Source organism: Dunckerocampus dactyliophorus, chromosome 6 (genome assembly GCF_027744805.1).
Source record: "Dunckerocampus dactyliophorus isolate RoL2022-P2 chromosome 6, RoL_Ddac_1.1, whole genome shotgun sequence".
Classification (NCBI taxonomy): domain Eukaryota; kingdom Metazoa; phylum Chordata; class Actinopteri; order Syngnathiformes; family Syngnathidae; genus Dunckerocampus; species Dunckerocampus dactyliophorus.
The window spans coordinates 12,517,882-12,537,036 of NC_072824.1; the positions used below are offsets into that span (position 1 = coordinate 12,517,882).

The 19,155-nt window shown below is 41.8% G+C and overlaps 1 protein-coding gene across 5 annotated transcripts in view; it reads left to right on the forward strand.

Moving 5' to 3' along the window:
- rhbdl3 (rhomboid, veinlet-like 3 (Drosophila)) overlaps window positions 1-19,155 on the forward strand; it is a 73,061-nt gene that overhangs the window by 27,320 nt on the left and 26,586 nt on the right. The window lies entirely within an intron of this gene.

A 19,155-nucleotide genomic window follows, 5' to 3' on the forward strand; every position in this document is an offset into this window, starting at 1 on the left:
TGCTGTAAGAGTGAGTAAGTGTAGGTGTCAGGTGTCTGGACGCAAGTAGGCGTGAATCAGTATGGAATTGTGCAGTAAAATGCTAAGAATGTATTCAAATGTGTTACTTTCATTGAATCTGTACATACCAACAGGATTATGAATAGAATAATCCAGTGTAAGCGACATAACTGGACATGGTTCGACATAGACACTGTCTTTCTGAACCTGTGCTGCTCCAGCTCTATGAACATTCTCATTCCATTCTTTCCTCTGCAGCCACACGTTGTTTTTAATCGCTGTGTTAACCGGTAAAGCTCTGACATTTCGGAAGCTATCGGAAGTCAAGTAGAGGCATGAGTCATGTGATGTGCGTGGTTAGAGCGTTCACCAGGCTGAGGTGACGTGGGGGGACCGTGACATGAATGGGGAGCTGGACTCCTCGTGAGTCCAAATGCTTGACCCTTTCTTGAGGAGTTCTCTTTGATGGAAGAGGTGATGTCTGGGTAATTAATGTTTTGAAGTCATGGCAGCTTGTCAAATCCCTCTGTCTTGCGTTTTTATCTGAGATTTCACTCGTAGCACACGATTAGAATAATAATTCCACTCTTTTCCAGCATTCCTGCATCTTGACCTTTGCACCTAAACAATACTTCTTTTGTCTGGATTACTCTGAATCCTTCCTCTGTTGGAGAACAATGGAACAAGCCACTGGCTAGTGAGCTACAAAGCCAGCACCAGTGCCGGCTTGAGCCAGGAGCTCTCAGATCAGACTTACAGTATGATGGAGATCAGCTTGACCTCTTCAACATATTGGACAAAGTTACATCTGTACTTCACTTTTCTTCTCACTTGAGTTGTAAATTAGATATCTTAAATCTACCCAATGCTGGGAGACTTTGACATTTAAAATGCTATTTTAGGTGATGGTAATGCAGTAGTGTATTAGCTTTGTAATACTTTATGTATTTCCAGAACATTAAGCCAGTTAATACATTACGTATATGATAACTATTCATCTGTTGATCCATTTATTAATGAATGTTCTGTAAATGAGGGGGAGCTAAACGCATGCCTTTCGATCCACATACACCCATACAGTAGTGGAAACATCTGTCCATACACATCATCTAAACACCCCACATGACCACCTGTGTGTCCATTCTCATGCAAAATTTAAAAATCTGCCGATTAACATACACAAGCGATGTAAACATCTGTCAACGTCAGTTGTACATACAATAGTGTGAAAAAGTGTCTACCCCCTTCCTGCGGGACAATGATCCAAAACACACCAGCAAGTCCATCTCTGGTTGGCTGAAGAAAAAGAAAATGAAGACTTTGGAGTGGCCTAGTCAAAGTCCTGACTTGAATCCTATTGAGATGCTGTGACTGTCAGGTTCGGCGTGAGCCGGTGTGGATCCTAAAATGCAGAGACACAGGTTCCGTATAACAAAAAGTATTTATTAACAAAAGTCTCCCCCAGGCACGCAGGGAAAAGAGTACTAATACAAAAATAGGCAGTACAAGAGTCCAAAAAAGATAGACGGCTTGAGCAGCCAAAAAAGTAAAACACAAAGCCACTATTAAAAAAGGTTAACAGGGAAAAAAGGTGCAAGACTACAAAATAAAGGTGCTGCTGGGAAAAACCCAAGCAGGAAATACACTGCTCAAAAAAATTAGAGGAACACTTCGAAAACACATCAGATCTAAACTGGGGGGAAAATGATCTTGAATATCTTTCCTGATAATAAGTGGGTGATGTATTAGTAACAAAATGATGCCACATAATTTGATAGAAATGAAAATGATCACCTTATAGAGGGGGGAAATCAAAGACACCCCAAAAATGAACGTGAAAAAATGATGCAGTCCATTTTGCCAAAATGTCATTGTAGCAACTCAAAATGATTCTCAGTAGTTTGTGTGGCCCCCACGTGCTTCACAACGTCAGGGCATGTTCCAAATGAGACTACGGATGGTGTCCTGGGGGATCTCCTCCCAGATCTGGACCAGGGCATCACTGCGGTACCTGGACCCATGGAGGAGATTCCAGCAGAGCTCCAGGAGAGCTGGACAGGGCCGTAGAAGGTCCTTCAACCCTCAGCAGGATCGGTATTTGCTCCTTTGTGCAAGGAGGAACAGGATGAGCACTGCCAGAGCCCTCCAAAATGACCTCCAGCAGGCCACTGGTGTGAATGTTTCTGACCAAACAATCAGAAACAGGCTCCATGAGGGTGACCTCAGGGCCCGACATCTTGTAGTGGGCCCTGTGCTCACTGCCCAGCACTGTAGAGCTCGATTGCATTTGCCATAGACCACCGGAATTGGCAACTACACCACTGGTGCCCTGTGCTCTTCCCTGATGAGAGCAAGTTCAACCTGAGCACATGCGACAGACGTGAAAGGGTCTGGAGATGCCGTGGAGAACGTTATGCTGCCTGCAACATCATTCAGCATGACGGGTTTGGTGGTGGGTCAGTGATGGTCTGGGGAGGCATATCCCTGGAAGGACGCACAGACCTCTACAGGTTAGATAACAGCACCCTGACTGCTATTAGGTATCGGGATGAAATCCTTGGACCCATTGTCAGAACCTACGCTGGTGCAGTGGGACCTGGGTTCCTCCTGGTCCACGACAATGCCCGACCTCATGTGGCTAGTGTATGCAGGTAGTTCCTGGAGGATGAAGGAATTGATACCATTGACTGGCCCCCACGTTCACCTGACCTAAACCCAATAGAACACCTCTGGGACATTATGTTTAGGTCCATCCGGCGCCGCCAGGTTGCTCCTCAGACTGTCCAGGAGCTCATTGATGCCCTGGTCCAGATCTGGGAGGAGATCCCCCAGGACACCATCCGTAGTCTTATTAGGAGCATGCCCCGACGTTGTCAGGCATGCGTACACGCACGTGGGGGCCACACAAACTACTGAGAATCATTTTGAGTTGCTACAATGACATTTTAGCAAAATGGACCAGTGTGCTGCAACCTTTTTTTCACTTTCATTTTTGGGGTGTCTTTGATTTCCCCCCTCTATAGGGTGACCATTTTCATTTCTATCAAATTATGTGGCATAATTTTGTTACTAATACATCACCCACTTATTATCAGGAAAGATATTCAACATCATTTTTCCGCCAGTTTAGATCTGATGTGTTTTCGAAGTGTCCCTTTAATTTTTTTGAGCAGTATAGTTACCAATAGCTGAACTACGGATGCCGCTAGAAATACCACACGGGAACAGGTACTCACAATATATCACAGATAAAAGCCAGAAAGGAAGTGCATGAGGCGAAGGCAAAAAACCACGAAGCCGGACTGTGCGGAGGACGTGGCAAGCATGAGGGTACAATCTGACAACGAGTGTAAGAAGGCCAGATGAGTAATTGGCAGCAGGTGTGCACCAGAGGCTCCGCCTCAGCCGGGCAACAGTGCACTGCAATGACACAGCAGACAGGCGGCAGCAGAGCGACAACACAAAACATGACAGTGGCATGACCCTAGAAAGGCACTTCATGTTGGAAAACCCTCCAATGTGGCTGAATTACAACAATTCTGCAAAGATGAGTGGGCCAAAATTCCTCCACAGCGCTGTAAGAGACTCATTGCAAGTTATCACAAACGCTTGATTGCAGTTGTTGCTGCTCAGGGTGGCCCTACCAGTTATTAGGTTTAGGGGGCAATGAGTTTTTCCACACAGGGCCATGTAAGCTTGTTTTTTTTCTCCCTTAATAATGAAAAGTTGTATGTAAAAAATGCATTTTGTGTTCAGTTGTGTTGTCATTGACTAATATTTTAATTTGTTTGATGATCTGAAACATTTAAGTGTGACAAACATCCAAAAAAATAAGAAATGTCCTTTTAGATATACACAAAACGTAAATACATGTCTGTCCAATCACGTACACCCATAATATAAAACTGTTGTTGTTCATTCACATACACACATAATTTAAACATCCCATGTATACACAATTTCAACATATCTTTTCTTTCACATACGTGCATCATGTTAACATATGTCTGACCAGTCACATAAAGACATCATGTTGACGTCTGTCTTTCAGTCCATTCAATAAAAAGACATAATGTTAATGTATGTCTGTCCATTCACGTACACACATTATATTAACACCTGTCTGTCAATTAAAATACACACATAATGTTACCACTTGTCTGTCCATCCTCATGCATCATTTAAAAATCTCTTTTAAATCTCTTTTCTATTAACACACACACTTAATTTAAGCATCGGCCCATCCTCATGTACGCATATTGTAAACGTCTGTCTGTCCGTTCACACACTAGTGCAAACATTTGTCCATTTATATACAAATAATGTAAACATCTGTCTGCCCTTTCACATGCACATACAATATAACCATATGTTTGTCCATTCATATGGAGACTCACATGGAAACGTCTGCATTCATATGCATTCACATACAGTACACACAAAATGCAGTATGAGTTTATAGAGCTGGTTTTGGCCATGCTGCTATTGTATATTAAGAAAGGTTTCCATGCATCAGAGTGCCTTTCACACATGAAGGTGTTCCTTTTAGTCAATGTAGATGTTCTCAGAGAGGGTGACTGTACCCCCCATCTCCATTAGTGGCCCCCACCTCTCATTCAGAGCAACTGCCCACTGACAAGCTGTTGGCTCCATTCAACTTGAACTAGTCTGCTAAATGAGGCCAAGTCTGCTAGCGGGCCGGACGATAAGCCCACAGACCCACAGAGTGTCCCTGGGCTTACGGCAGCCAACAGCACTGATAATGTAGTCTCTCAGCTGTGACAGATAAGGTGACAAAAGAGTGTGTGTGTGCATGTGTATGCGTGTGTGTGTGAGAGAGACAGAAATAGAGTGTAGAAGTATCACACAGATGCCCCCCTGACCACACTGTTAAGGGCATGGTCTAAAGGACCTGATTAACATGAGAAGGCAAATGTGTTTCCATTGTATTTTCTTGCTGGTCTCGTCTGCTCTCAGTTGGTGCTGCAGCGTAAATTAGCAGGAAAACCAGCAAGCTAACAAGAGTGTATTTTTATTAGAGCTGCTAATTGCTTCATTACCTCAGTAGGCAAGGGGAAAGGAGTGTGAGGAACACTATGATGATACCTTGCAGTGTTGATGTCACTGCCTTCCACTAATATAGTTTTAATGTTATGTCCTTGTACTAGTTTGTCTATTTTCTCATTTGAGAAGGCCATCATATGAAAGCAATTACCGTAATTTGCGGTGTTTAAGCCACACCCACTAAATTTATGGTTTATTGTTTAATTTATTTCAAACATGTATACAGTATACATTCAATGCTTCATGGTAAAAAAAAAAGAAACATTTTTCCTTTCTCCCCTGTTGATATCCACATCCTACCATCTTGGGTGTTGTACTGTGAGTGCCACTGAATGTAGATACATGATTTCCTCATTTTATTTCTTTGTTGAGCTGGCCTTTACAATGATTATATCAAGGTCATTGTTATTGAATGTAATCCTTCTAGCTGCATGGTTCTTTCTTGTAGGTTATATCCTCCATTATCCTTATTGTCATAGTAATATGATTTTTAATATGTATCCAGATCGTTGATATCTTTGACAACAAGCCTCTTGCTTCTCCTGGACCTCCATTTAGTTTGATGAAGATTTTACCGTTGGTGCTCCAAGTGTTTTGAATCTTTCCCTGCTTCCTCAAGTCTAGTGCTTTCCGGGCGATGTCGGCATTGCGTTTTGTCAGATGCTCATTCATGTAGGCGTTTGTGCCTCTCAGCTTCTTTCCCTGTTTCAGCAGTTCAGTTTTGAATTTCCTGTTGGTGAACTTAACAATGATTGACGTGTGGTGTTGTTTCTGCTATATAGTGGGACGCAAGTGTCGATGGTGTTGATATGTACATCCACCTCCTTTGATTGTAGGAAGTTAGCAATCTGTTGCTTTATTGAAGAAACATCACTTGACCTGTGAGGATCACATTGTTCATCCGTGCATTCTGATCCATCTTGTCAATTAAGTCTTTCATTTGCTTTGTGATATTTTCCTTTGCGTCTTTCTCTTCCTCAAGGGTGGGCCGAAAGGCAGCATTATCCATCAATAGTGACTTGATATCATCCTGTAGAATGTTTATATCATTGCATAATGCTGTATTTTCTTCCGTAGGGTCTTTAACCTCCTTAAGAGCGGTGCACAAGGCAACTTCCATAGGGTTTATAGCCTCCTTAAGAGCAGCGTCCAAGGCAGCATTGTCTTCCAATAATGCCCTGATATCATCCTGCAGATTCCTTGCCATCCTTGCATTATGCTCTATTTTCTTTAGGGTTTTTAGCTTCCTTAAGAGCAGCGTGCAAGGCACCATTGTCTTCCAATAATACTTTAATATCGACTGCAGAGCCTTGATATCTTCTATTGGGTTTTTAGCCTCCTTAAGAGCAGCATGCAAGTCTGCATTTTCATCTTGCAACTCCTTGATTTCTTCTCTTAGTGCTTTGGTATCCTTGCTCAGTGTACCACCAAGTTGAAGTTGGGGGATTCAGCAAGCACTGCTGATCCTCACACCTTTGCTTGTATTAATGTCTCTTCTGTTGTTGTTGCTTAATTTATTGGTATATATGTTTATGTGTTTATGTTTCTATGTTCTTATTCTTTCTCGTGTTTCCTTTCTTTTCTTGGGAGTATGAACAGAATAAGATTTTCATTGCATGGTATAACTGCTGTTTTACCATGCACATGACAATAAAACTCTTGAATCTTGAATCTTGAATCTTGATCTTGTGTTTGTGAAGTGTAGTCAGGAAAGCACCAAAATAGATAAAATTTCCAGTATCTTCAACAGAGCTCTTGCAATATGTGTCCTTTCCAGTCGAAAAAAAATAGAGATAAAAACATATTTGTACATACAGGTATATAAGCTGCACCGAACTATAAGATGCACATGTCCATGTCATAAAATGACATTGTGGTGCGACATATTGAGGAATGAATTCCTGCCATTTCCATTGGGTTGACAAGTTTGTTGTGAGTTCACTTGTAAGTTGTGATTTGTTCCTGCCAAAGAAAGAGCTGCCATTTCCTCACTGTCTGACACACTGTTGTTTAAGCCGCAGGATCAAAAATGTAAGAAAAAAGTAGCGGCTTATACACCGGAAATTACGGTACACATGTCCAATTACATTGCGCTGAGGTAATCCCTACACTGCTCGTTCCTTTAGAGAGTCAAGAGATTCAAGAGAGTTTTATTGTCATGTGCATGGTAAAACAGCAGTTATACCATGCAATGAAAATCTTATTCTGTTCATTCTCCCAAGAAAAGAAGAAAACACAAGAAAGAATAAGAACACAAGAAACATAAACACATAAACATATATACCAATAAATTAAGCAACAGCAACAGAAGAGACATTAATACAAGTAAATAATACAAATAAATAAATAAGTAAGTAAATAAAGTGCTATGAGTGTGTGCGTGTGTTGCGTGCGGCGAGTGCGAGTGCTTCGTTGAGAAGCCTGATGGCCTGTGGGTAAAAGCTGTTTGCCAGCCTTGTGGTCCTGGACTTCAAACTCCTGTAGCGTCTGCCTGACGGTAGGAGTGTGAATAATGAGTGTTGTGGATGTGTGCTGTCCTTGATGAGGTTGTGTGTTCTGCGTAGGACTCTAGATTTATAAATGTCTTGCAGTGAGGGGAGGGCTGCCCCAACAATGTTCTGTGAGGTCTTGATCACCCGCTGGAGTGCCTTCCTATCACGTGTTGTACAGTTACCATACCAAACAGTGATGGAGGCGGTAAGGACACTTTCGATAGTGCATCTGTAGAAGCAACTCAGGATTGTGGTGGACATGCCAAATTTCCTCAGTCTTCTCAGGAAGTACAGTCTCCTTTGGGACTTCTTCAGAATTTGTTGGGTGTTGTGAGACCAGGTGAGGTCCTCGCTGATGTGTGTGCCAAGGAACTTGAAGGTTTTCACCCTCTCCACCTCAGTCTCATCAATAAACAGGGGTCTATGCGGCTCCTTTTCCCTTGTTCTTGGGTCAATGATCATCTCTTTGGTCTTATCTGTATTGAGAAGGAGATTGTTATCACGACACCAAGCTACCTCTCTTCTGTATGATGTTTCAACACAACCAGTGATCAGTCCGATGACTGTCGTGTCATCCGCAAATTTAATGATGCTGGTGTTGTTCTGGGAGGCCACGCAATCGTAGGTGAAGAGCGTGTAGAGGAGCGGACTCAGCACACACCCCTGTGGGGTCCCAGTGCTCACAATTCTTGAGCTGGATGTGCGATTGTGGACTCTGACTGACTGGGGCCTGCCTGTTAGAAAGTTAAACACCCGGTTACAGAGGGAGGGAGACAGGCCAAGTGTGAGGAGCTTATTTGTGAGTTTGTGGGGGCAGACTGTATTAAAAGCAGAGCTATAGTCTATAAATAGCATTCTGACGTATGTGTCCTGGCCCTGTAGGTGAGAAAGGGCTGTGTGGATGGCAGTGTTGACTGCATCATCCGTGGACCGGTTCTGGCGATATGCAAACTGTAGAGGGTCCACAGTTGCCGCCGGGATGCTCTTTTTGATGTGGGTCATGACTATTTCTTTCAAAGCACTTCATAACAATAGGAGTGAGTGCTATAGGGCGATAGTCATTCAAGCAGGTCACGTTGCTCTTCTTGGGTACGGGCACTATGGTGGTGGACTTAAAGCAGGTCGGTACAGATGCTTGTGCAAGCGACAGGTTAAATATGTCAGCAAGCACATCAGCTAGCTCTGATGAGCAAACCCGAAGTGCACGTCCTGAGATGTTGTCTGGCCCTGCTGCTTTTCGTGGGTTTGTTTTGTTTAGAACCCTGCGCACATCAGCTGATGTCACCATGAGAGGTGAGTCCTGTGTGCTCCCCAAGTCCAGCCACCCTCTCTGCTCATCAGGAGTTTGGGTGTCAAAGCGGGCATAGAACTCGTTCAGCTCATCTGGAAGTGTGGTTTGGCTGGACGTGGCTACGCTACTCTGCTGTCGATAGTCTGTGGTGTGCTGGAGCCCCGCCCACATGCGCCGAGGGTCTGAGGTGGAATAGTAGCCCTCCAGCTTCTGTCTGTACTGTCTTTTGGCCTCCCGTATGGACCTCCTCAGCTGCTGCGTTCTCCCGGCGCAGAAGAAAGGCAAAGTCTGAGAGGCTAAATGAAAGTTCATGGTGAACCCTGCCGATGTTCAAAAGTGTCTCTCTGTTGTAATGTACTGCGTGAGTGTGTTGAATGTCCAAAATGAACAATAAAATAGCAAAAAATAGAAAAACACGGGAGAGTGTCACAGAGACGTCTGCCACGGAGGGCGCCATCTTTGCGTCTTTAAGGGGGCATATCTGTATAATATCTGGGGATTGCTATTTTGTGCTGTGATGGCATACTCTGCCATGATTCTGATGAGTATCAAATAACCACTTGCAAAACCGAGGTCTATTTTTGCATATCTTTCCTTCTGGCAGCCCATTCACACTGTGTATCTTGTCACGCCAGTTGCCACGGTGATTAACCACTGTCATGCCTGCCATTCTGCATCAGCCTGCAGGAAGATGTTACTATTAAAACATGTGGCATTTGAGATCATTAGCCATGCCACTGGCAGCCACTCTTTATTTTTATGCTTTACCTATTTGTCTATTCTGTCATGTCACGCAAGCAAATTATAACTAATTCTTTGCACAGTATTTGTACCTGAGGAGGTAGAATGAGACAGGACAGGTTTGTTGACATTGATTCATGCCCATCACTGCCTTGCACACTGTGTTCGATTTGGCAATTTTTTGCTTATGCAATCGTAATTGTCAGTAATGACGCAAGTCCTCTAATAATACGATCTCAATTCACCACTTTAGATACTGTATATTAGCCAGGTTTATAACATTTACTGGTTGTGGTGATACAGCTTCAGAATTTCCGCTTGGGCACAGTATCAGTGATGTAACCTGGGGTCCTCGGGTGTTTTGGGTCTTTGAACATTAACACCCTCACCCAGGCGACACAACTGAGGTTGATCAAGCCTCAGCTTGTGCTCTAGCAGCTTCCCACTGAACCCCTGTCTTGACCCACAGCCACCTGGAGGCTTTCTCTGCAGCCTCAATGCTGTTCTTAATGGCTCTCCTCCTCCTCTTGCCTGTGATGCCGAGTACTCTGTACAGGGACTGTCCTGCAAACCCTCTGCACCCTACCGTTGCAGGTAAGCACCTCACCTTCCATCCTTGTTTGTGGCCCTCATTGTGTCAAATGCCTCCTCCATTCGATCGTCCAAGGGCACAGTAAGCTGCAGCGTGATGACATTCTTTGGCGCCTCCAAGACCAAGATAATATGCGGTGTTAGGGTAGTACTTGAGTTGCCTGCCCAAAGCCATTAACAGCCCTGATTTAGCCTCTGATGTTTTTCTAGGCTTCTCTTATGCGCTCAGTAAGCTGATGGAGTGTTACACTGGTTTGGACCTATGGCAGATGGAGAAGGCAATGAAGGTGCTTTCTGCTATGGTCTTTAGTACCTGTTCATGCAGCCATCTGTATCGGCCTCCCCAAGAGCTTTTAGACAGCACATCAAGATGTGCTACAAGGTCCCCTACTTTGGCAAAGGGGGCATGCTAGTGTATCCGCCAGGCCCCAGCAGTGAAGGTTAGAAGGGCTGGGGAGGACATCAATAGACTGTCTGGATCAAGAACTTGGTATCGTGTGGCTCTGAGAGCCAGAGAGCATTCCACAAGCTCTTCCTCTCTGCTGTTCCCATTTTATCTCATGCCCATATTTTCATGGACTTCTCCTCTTCCATAGCTGCTCTGACCTTGTTCTGGACAAGTCGCTGTCTTTCCTTCTCCTTTGCCTTGTCATACTGAGGGATTTGGTTGGTTCCCAGTCCAGCCCACTGTACCCACAAGGACTTTATGGTGCAGACGTGACTTCACTGCAGCCTCCGCTCTTCACTTCCGGATGGTTTTCACCGCTACCCCTGCTCTAGAAACTTTAATGCAGGGCAACTTTCATCACTCGTAGAGATACTTTGACAAAAAGAAAGGAGCGATGAGCTATTTGTGTTTTATTTGTATGACTGGGAATATTTAAATTGTACTTTATTTACAAAGCAGATCTCCACGCAAAGTGTAGTCATTGTCTTCATGCTATTTTGTAATAAGTTGTCATTAAATAGAGCTACATGCTGGAGACCCCTGCTTTGGGGTGGGTCACTGGACTCCCTGAACTGCAGCACTGTAGTACCTGAGAGAAAGGCATACCTGGGTAAAGGCGGAGACTTAAAGGAATAGTTTGGATTTTTTTGACACAAAGTTGTATGACATCCTCATCAGCAGTGTAGTGCATCAACAGTGACTTTTCCCCCAATTCGTTACGTGAGCCGAGTTCTGGTCGGTTTTTGGTGATGAGGAAAGTCGTTTGGGCTAGTTGGTGGGGTCACTTGTAAAACATTTGCATCACAAAACCTTTTCCAGGAAAAAGTCAGACCTCACAATCTCTCTGCGTTATTTTCTCTTCGTTGGTATCACTGAGTGATGCCAACTGCTGTCAACTGCTGCGCACATTTCCATCACCTGCTTCACAGTGTTTACTGTTGGGATTACAAAATTCTAAATTACACACCACTACTCAAAACAATACAAAACGACCTAGGTCGCTGGACACATCTACAAATCTCACTGCTAAAAAGAATCACAATGATAAAAATGTCTGTTCTCCCTAAAATTAATTATTTATTTACTATGATCCCGTCACTTCCAAATTGACCCGGCTCAACTCCCTTAACACATCAATATCACAATTCTACTGGAAAAATAAAACACCACGTATAAAACATTACAAAAACCCAATACTCAAGGTTAGATGCACCCAACTTTGAACTCTATCACCTGTCAAGTCAGCTCCAATTTTTAAAACAATGGCTCACCCCTTCACATCATCACTCACACTGGTTAGAAACTGAACAGGCACTGTGCAGTAATATAAACCTTTCAGACCTTCCATTCATCAGCTAAAGAATCAAAAAGGACACCTGCTTTCAAAACTTCTCCATAGCCTCAGCTCTGACAGCTTGGTGGAAAACACTTCGTATCAAAGGCTCCACGGTTGCACTATCCACTCACTCACCAATTTGGAACAACCCAGACATCACAATAAATAGGAAACCATTACATCACACATCTCCACCATATTGTACAAGACTCTAAAATCATCCCTTTTCAAGAATTAACCCAGAAGTTTCACATTTGTAGCAGTCAATATTTCCAGTATTTACACCTTAAATCAACAGTCCTACCCCAAATTTCTAACTCGCAAAACTAAACAATCATCACTGAGGAATTTTTAAGATCGCCAACATACTGTAGATAAGTTACTTTCAAGGTTATATACGTTTCTAAACATGATTGACACTGCAATATCCCTCCCAACTTCAAAGTGGGAGTAGGACCTTTTCATCAACCCAAAGATTAATTATCATTATATTGTATACACATTGTATACACATTCCATGTGAATGTACCCTCCATTAGCTTTTGAGGATGTCAGAGCTCATCAGTGAGTGGGTGATGGGTGAACATAATTGGCTCAGGTGTGGCTTTGCCACTCACCTAATGCTTGCTTTTTTAAGGTTTCAGCTGCACTAGTCCAGGTCAAAGGTACTCACAGAGCCAGAAACAAACCAGGGCGTTTAGTGAAGTTGATAATATTATTTGAGTGCAGTTAGGCCTGTCACGACAACAAATTTTGCTGGACGATAATTGAGAGTACATTGTACCAAAAGCAATAAACTTTAATTTATCAAGAGTATTTAACATTGTAATTGGAATGTCAAGAGCTGTTAAATATATTAAACCAACAAGATAATAAATTAAACAAACAAAAAAAGACAAAAAAAACCTCAATGAAAATAAAATGGACTCTCAGTCTCTTAACAAAAATTGCACATAAAAAAAACACACACATACGGTCATGTAGTGTATTGTTAAACGAATGTAGGGGATCATATTTGAGCTGGACAACATATCTGTGTTGGCAGAATAAAATGCAATGTTTCTGATGTCCTTCAACAATTGCTGTTTATAACATGTACTGTACGTTCTCACAGGCAATTCTTACTGTCTGTCCCAAAATGTTGGCTTTTCAACTGTATTGAAGGGTTGCCTTTCTTTTGCAATGTAGCGAGCGACACTGTCTGTGAGCGTGCACCATTTTGCGCTGTTTCGTTTATATTTTCTTCGCCTCAGTAAGTGTTGACTGTCGGGACGAAGGCTCTACTACAACTCCACACAGGCTGTGGCATTCGGCTTAGAAACCATGGCTTTGTGCCTTCATTCATATTAGCGTGTGCTTGCTAACTTGCTAACTGATAGCACTCTGTGTCTCCACTCACTAGTAGCCCCATCTCCAAAAAGAGGCTGAATGAGAAGAGGGTTCACTCTCTCCGTTCATTCCACTATAGAACCAATGCACACAGACACATCCAGCCTGTATGATGAAAACAAAGGGGCATATATGCTATCGAGGCGGCAAAATTATCGACTTTGTTTGTTTTTTTTAATCATTCGATTAATTGATTTAGCGATTATCGTGACAGGCCTAAGTGCTGTTCAGATTTTTTGCATGTCTCACCATATTCTTGACTGACAGTTGAGCTCATTCTCATTGCATCTTATCAAATAGTGTCTGATTAAAGTTAAGACATCTCATTCCATTGTCTTTTAATCTATTAATTTGCCACAATTCATTTTCAAGATTATAACTTTAATACATGGTGTACCAGAAGTATTTATCATCTTATATGTTATTGTTTCATCAGTGTCACACACTCCTTTTTGCCTTTTGGGATATTTAATACTTTCCCAAGCATTGCTTCAGGCAAGTCCTTACTATTCATGTTCATGAAAATGAGAGTACACACAACACCCGGCATTCTTTTCAGTATGCACCCCCCCCCATTGGGACCACCGCATAATGTCAAGACCCCAGATGCACACTGCCTCCACTCACTGCAGTGATTCAAGACAGATGAGATGCTCTCAATGTGAACGCTTTGTTTTGTGTTTTATAGTGAAGGTTTTGGGGATTAAAGGAAAACTCTACTTTTCTTTGAATTTTGCCCATCAGCTGCAATCCTTATGTGAGACATGAACACACGTCTTTCTCTTTTCTGTGTGTTCTAAAAATATAAAAACAGATCAAAAGAGGCAGCTAAGAATGTAATGGAATGCATCTATTCCGCCTATATAGCCTCCAAAAACCGCCAACTACGCTCCATTTACATAACTTTCATATTAACCAAGCGACAGCGACATTGTTATTATCATTGTTATTTTACTGGCATAGTGACACCTCACCACACCAGCTAGGTACTAGCCGGCTAGTGCCTAGTTTCACCACACAGTCGTTTGCAGTGCGTCAGCACCGCGCTGACAACGCCTCAGTCCAAAAGGTAAAGCTACATATTAGAGCTGCCGCCACTGCTGCTTTGTTTTTGTTTTTGAGTTTGGAAAGTTAACGCTAGGTGTGCCGTTCATTTCTGTGTGGTTATGTGAAATCAATACACCTAGGAAGGAAGTTCTGGTCATGCTTAACATGACCAAAATACAACGAAATACTGTATTACATGTTATAATGAATGTACCTGTTACTGCATGGTCACAGCATGTATATAAAACCATTAAACCTTGTTAGAGGTTTTTGGAGCTGTTTTAAATAGCAGGCTTCGTAGGTGTCCCATTATGTGCATTAATTAGCTGCCTTTTTATCTAGTTTTATATCTTTAAAAGAAAAGAGAAAGACGTGTGTTCATGACGGGCAAAATAAAAAAAAATGCTGTTTTCCTTTGAGCCTGCACAAAGACTTACGACTATGTGTACTTGATTGAATCAAAGGCATTGGCCTTTCACCGTTCGTTTAAGCCTCATGGATCATCTGTCTTAACGTCAATAACTTTCAAATAGGATTAACATAGTTCTGGTATAAAAGCATTTTTAAAACTGAATTCCATTAATGCACACCCAAGCTAATAACAAAAAATCATTCAAAGCTTTATTTGTAATTAACCTTTTTTTTAAATAATTTATTTGTTTGGCACTGTTTATTTATATATTTTAATTTCAAATGTTTCAACCAAAAAACACTTTTCTCTGGTAAATTGGTACATGGCTGAAAAACATATTCCACAGCGGGTACTTGACTGACATGCAAACCACTGACATACTGTAGATTATGATGTATGGGAATTTGTATAGTGAACTCAAAATTTGAAAAACACATTGTAGAGTAAGAGACTAATACTGTATCTTTCCTGGTATTGAGCCTACCTCCAGTAAGTGGCCTAGGTGCATTCCTTTCCACATAAAACCATTCCAGAGTGTGCATTTGCATGTGAACTTGTATCAACATGTCATGCTCTGTGAGGAGAGTGCAGAGTAGACGTGATCCCAGATTAGAGTGGCAAAATTGCTGTCATTGTTGAGTGTACAGCAGCTGCACCCCTGAAGCCTGTTGACTTTTGACAGGACTCACTCAGCTCATGTCACAAACTGTAACCGAGGATGTGCGATTTAAGGGGATATGAGTGTGTTAATATGTGTGCCTTTATGGGAAAGAAATGGGGGAGGTGTGTGATGAGGGTCTTGGATTGCACTGTAATCCTTTTGCCCTGGTTGGAAATGACCCCGCACAGTCTGGGATAAACAATGAGGGTGCACACATGCAAACAAAAACAACGTCTTGCTCATGACACTGCTTAGATAGCTTTACTTCATCATGGGAAAATGTCTGCAGCAGAGCCTGGCTGATCTACTGCAAGATAAGGTTGGTTCTTTTTGTGGAGTAGATGCTTTTGCTCACGCTTTTGCTGTGAGGTAAAGATGCTCTACTGTGTCTGGTATACTTTCAAGAGGACAATATTATGTGAATGTTGACATGCTGTGCAAGTTTAATGAGCTCCTGCATTTGTCATTACACTGAAAAAAACAGTGACAATTAATTCAATTCTCATAATTTTTTGCACGACGTTCCAATTAAACTTTATACCTGTAAATCAAGTAAATGTCTTTGCTTTTATCACTTAATATCTAAACAGGATCAAGTAAATGTCTTTGCTTTTATCACTTAATATCTAAACAGGATTGGTAAATAAATCTTATATTGCAAATGTATTTTGTTTTGTGAAAAAAATGAAGTAAGGTCTGTTTGACTTTTTGCAATATTCATTTTTAGTGATTAGAGTAACTTTTATGCACATCTATTCTTTAGCATAACAGGTTGATATTGATATTGATTTATGTTTCATTTATTTTAACTATCAAACTAACATTGATTTTTGATTGTAACCACCTAACTTCAAGCCAGCACTTGATTTACAATGGTAGTGCACTATTGTACCAGTCCACCAGTCCAGTCCTGTCACGATAATCAATAAATCGATTAATCGAATGACAAAAACAAAGTTGATAATTTTGCCAGTCTCGATAAATACACATGTGTATGCGTTTTTGTTTTCCTCTCTTCTCCTCTCTCTTTACCACACAGGCTGGATGACAGCAGGGTTCACTCTGCGTCATTCTGGGCTCGTTTGTTCTCTATTGGAATGACCGGACAGAGTGAATCCTCCTCTCAGCCATTCAGCCTGCCTGTCGGCGGAGGCGGGGCTGCTAGTGAGTTGATTCACAGAGAAGTACTGCCAGGTTAGCATTAGCACAAGTTAGCGTTGTGAGATAACTGAATATGAATGAAGGCACAACAGCGATGGTTTCCAAGCCAAATGCCACAGCCTCAATGTGGGAATATTGCACTTTTAAACAGAATGAACAGGGTGAGCGCATGAACACTGATGAACTGATTGGAAAGTAGTGACGATGAAGAAAGGGAATACAAGCAACTTGCAGCACACCTCAAACAACCGTCCTTTTTCCCAACTGGGGAAAAAAAAAAATACAGCTGGAGTTGCAGCAGAGCCTTCGTCCCAACAGTCAACATTTGGGTGGGCAAAGTAAATATAAACAAAACGACACTAAATGGTGCACACTCACAGACAGTGTTGTTCGCTACATGTTAGGAATAGTTTGGATTTTAAACTTGTATGACATCCCCATCAGCAGTGTAGTGCATCAAGAGTGAATTACTCCCCACCACACCCGTGAGCCCAGTTGTGGTCGGATTTCAGTGATGAGGAACTTAGTTCCGGTTAGTTGCTGGGGCCACTTAAGTAAAGAGTTTGGCTTCTCAAAACAATGACTACGTTTACATGCAGTCAATATTCGGGTTAAGGTCAATATTCCGATTTCTGAAGCATTCGGAATAATCCGTTTAAATGCGTGAAGTGCAAAAAAAAAACAAACCCGCACGGACAATGTTTTGACGCACGGTAATGGTCATGACGCATTTATGGTCATTTATACTTCTTCTTCCTGTATCCAAAAACAACAACAACACCGGCATGGTGGATAATGAACGCCTTTGTTTGTGTTTTGGTGCTGGTACTGACCAACCACCAGCACTTGACACTATTCTGTCTCACTTTCTTCATTAATGGAAGGCGAGAACGTGAAGAAATAGGAAATGGAGCCGGAGCTGTGCCATCCATATCCATGCTACATCCCCAGAGCCCCTCGGACACTTTTGAAGATGCGTTCGTACAAACCCTGCTTCGCGTAATTGCTTGCTCACTTTCTGACAGATTTCGCTATACTAACGCATAATATCGCACACTAACGAGGTGGCTTGTTTCCCCCTTGTTCCAAAAATGCATGTCGTCATGTTTACGAGTAATTCCTGCCAAAGACACAAGATTCCTTTCGAATAGAACATGCCCAGAACACAAATTAATGCAGTTACTACAATTCTTTATTTGTATATGATTACATTGTGTATTAATACAGAACCTTAAAGAACAAAAGTTAGTAAACACTGAATCCTGATTTACCATGTAGAAATTATGTAGTTTTATCAAATAAAAGTTAGTACACCCAAAAGTCATTTTTTTTTCAATGTAGCGAGTGCATACATTTATCCTCCACTGCAGCAGATGGTAAGTGTTTTGATTGTTCTTGTTTTCTGAACAGCTCACGTCTGGTACGAGTGCACTTGCTAACTGTGATTTTATACACAGCAGTTTGTACTTCTCCCACACAAGATAAACACACATTCTGTTTACTGCGGTCACAAAGCTAAGAAGATTGTGGATACAAACAGGTTAAAAATCACAATTTGTGTAATGTAGTTGGAGAATATTATTGCATACACTTATTATTATTAGTTTTAATACAGGTGGTCTTTGGTTTGTGACATTTTGTGTTATGTTACAAACCTAATTTTTGTCCGTAAACACGAGACTTACTCGAGAACTAGTTACAGTGGACAGCGGCGGAAGAATACACTATGTGCTCAGTATTGGCCGCACTTGTCTCAATCACTTGACTGTCGCAACCATCATTAAGGATTAGGATAGTTTTGCTTTCTCCCCAGATGTTGTAAGAATAACAAGGAGGTGGTTGATCAATTTTGTTTTTAAATTATTTTTCATTTAATTTATTATTATTATTACCATAAATTCCGGTGTATAAGCCGCTACTTTTTTGTTTAATTTTGAACCCTGCGGCTTATACAGCGATGCGGCTAATTTATGGCTAAATTCTAATCTCATGACATCTCCTTTACTTCAGAGCTACTACTAAACGTTTAAACAGCGTGCTAGGAAACGGTAGCTCTTTCTTTGGCAGGAGCCAATCATGAGCTATCAGTGGAAATCGCAGGAGGTCATTACTCAGTGTGACAACAGTCTGACTCACGGTGTCATCTTACAAAGAGCGCTAAACTCATCACACAGCAACTTAGCACTCAAAGGGTACCTAGAAAATATACAAGTACCAATATGAGTTCAAAATTAAAAAAACAACTATTTTAACATTTTCCCATAATGCACTGTGTTGAAGCAAAACATTTGTTGGCTTGCTGGGGTGCTGCAATGATGTCAGCCTTGCAGCATTGCAGCGCCATCCATCCATTTTCTATGCCGCATGTTCTCTAATGAAATGCTTTGCTCAGACGAAAGGCATTATGGGAAAACATTAAAATTGTTTTTTTTCATTTTTTCATTTTAAACACATAAGAATGGTGTAAACTCTATTTAGAAAGTCATAAACAGGTTTTCTATGCTCTAATTACGAAAATTCCA